Source organism: Arachis ipaensis, chromosome B08 (genome assembly GCF_000816755.2).
Source record: "Arachis ipaensis cultivar K30076 chromosome B08, Araip1.1, whole genome shotgun sequence".
In the NCBI taxonomy this organism is placed as follows: domain Eukaryota; kingdom Viridiplantae; phylum Streptophyta; class Magnoliopsida; order Fabales; family Fabaceae; genus Arachis; species Arachis ipaensis.
Genome location: NC_029792.2, coordinates 103,799,076 through 103,801,616, shown reverse-complemented (window position 1 = coordinate 103,801,616; position 2,541 = coordinate 103,799,076).

Genomic DNA, 2,541 nt, shown 5'->3' with positions numbered 1-2,541 from the left:
AATAGGTCCCTGTTTTGCCTTAGGAGATCCACGAGTTCACCCTTTAGGCAAAAGGGTGAGTTTTTATTGATGAATGTGAATTCCTCCTTGGTCTATCCTATTTGTAACTTTTTCATGTATCCCTTCGGTTTTGGTCTTGGCTGGTCGTCTTGTCATGCGTCGAGGTCGGCTGGGAAGATCCCTGCCACATCTCGAGATTGTTTCCAGAGAGCTAGACTGGTGTTGTCGCACTCTACCGCGACTTCACGGTCACTATGTATGGTGTCGATGGTGCCGTTGTCGGCTTGGAACTTCATAATGAGGAATATGGTGAATATGATAGCGGACAGGTCATTGAGCGTCTTCCTTCCTAGAATGATGTTGTAGCCGGTTGAATCTTTGAAGACCTCGACTTCAGAGAGTATGGTTTTCCTTTGGGTTCCGGTTCCGATGGTTACTGGTAACACTATGGAACCATTCGGTTTGAGAAAGTTGTCCCCGAGTCCGGTCACCCCATTGCGATGGCTTTGCAAATTTTCGTTTTAGAGGCTTAGCTTATCTATGGCTCCTCTGAAGAGGATGTTAGAGTCAACTCCGATGTCGACCAATATCCTTTTCACTAGTCTGGTCCCGATCCTTGCTGAGATGATAAAAGGGCGTCTTCTACCGAGGTGCCGTGCTGGCAATCATCGGAGGAGAGTGTGATTGCTGTTGGAAAGGAAGAGGTTGATGCTTGGTTTTTACGGCTAGGACTCTCAGATCCATTTTCAATGCTGATTTTGAATTTTTTGGTGCATCTTTTTGTGTGATTACGTTTACTATTATGTGGGGTCAGCCTCCGGACTTTCTTAGGGTGCCTATCGTATCGTTCTGGGGTTGCATCCTTCCTGTTCTGGCAATCTTTCTCTTTCCATTTTCCTGGATTCTCGGATAATTTTGGCGATTTTTCTCTTTCTGTTTTCGCTAAGGCATGACAACTTCAGAAACTTGCCAGTGGTGCCACTCTCGTGCAGAATCCATTAGTCATTGCCTTTGAGATTTTATTTTTGCTAATCATATTTGGCACTTATTGGGGTTCACTAGGTTCCATTACTTCTAGTTTTATAGTTTCTCAAAATGGGTTCAAGCAGGTTACAATCTTGGTTATCACCGTGACTTTCTAGTGGCTCTTTGGGAAGTTTGGTTAGACCATAATGAGCATGTTTTTAATTCCAGAAGTAATTTTGCGGAAGAAGTAGCTTTACGAGCTCGGCTATTGGTGGAAGATATTCGGGTGGCTGAGCATTTTCTTCCCTATCACTGAGAATTTTGGACTGCATCTTCAGGAGTTGCTCGGAGGATGGATTTCTGAAACTAAATTACGATGGGAGGATTCTGATAAAGCTAGGTATTGGTTTGTGATAAGGAATAGTGGTAGAGAGTGGGTTATTGGGGGTTCTGGGGTAGTGACTAGGGGTCAAATATTGGTGCAGAGTTCTGGGAGTGTATGACATGACCTTTGTGCGACTTATGATTTAGGCTGCAAATTCCTTGTTTATGAGACATTTTCGTCGAAAGTTTATTCCATCATATCTTACTAGAGAAATCCTGGAGATCATGATGAGAAAGAATTGATAGATCATATCTTTGAGTTGAAACTTTGGCGAAACTTGACTCTTGTTTTGAGCTTATAAATCGTATGGCTAACCAAGTAATAGACTATTTGACTAATATAAGCATGGAGCTTTGGTTGGTGTAGATGAGATGATTTGGACCGTTCTTCCAAATTTCTTGCAAACAATTTTGCGGCTAAAATTTTTTATTATGGAATATAAATATGTGCAATTCAGTTCTGTTGGTGGTGCATGTGTTTTTATTTTGATATGGGAATCAGTAATCGGTAGGTCCAATTACTTTGTAAGTTGATTTTTAAAATTTTTTAAATATCAAATTAGAGAGTCCGATTTGTTTGTTGTGATTTTTTTTTTAAAAAAATTCATAAATCGGAGGGTCCGACTTTTGTTCTTAATGAATCGGATGGTCTGATTTTTATTCCCAAAAAAATTGAAGGTCCGATTTTCACATTTTAAATAAAAAAGTTCTACATTTAAGAATAACACCATTATCATCCATAATTCTAAAAAACACTATTTTCTTTCCAATATCAAAAATAATTTGCACAATTTTGCATGAGGATCTTTTAGTTTTTCTTGCGGTGCTTTTTTTTTTTTTCGTTTTACTATTAAAAAAAACACATGTAATTTAATAATCATTGAATTATCATTTTTAAATTATGAATGCTATTGAATTAAGAAAAAATTATTCTAAAGGACCATTAAGAAGATTTAATTATTGAAAAGGATTTTTAATATCAAAATTATTAAGAAAGACTAAATCTTTTTATAATATTTCAAAAAAAGAATTAAATCTTTTTATAAGGAGATAAATATATTCTTAACTATTTTTTATTTATTTTTTATAATCTTTAATATATGCTATTTGATTCTCAACGCTATATAAATATGTATGAATATTCACTTGGAATTAATTAGTTAATTAATTAAAAAAATATTCTAAAAAATT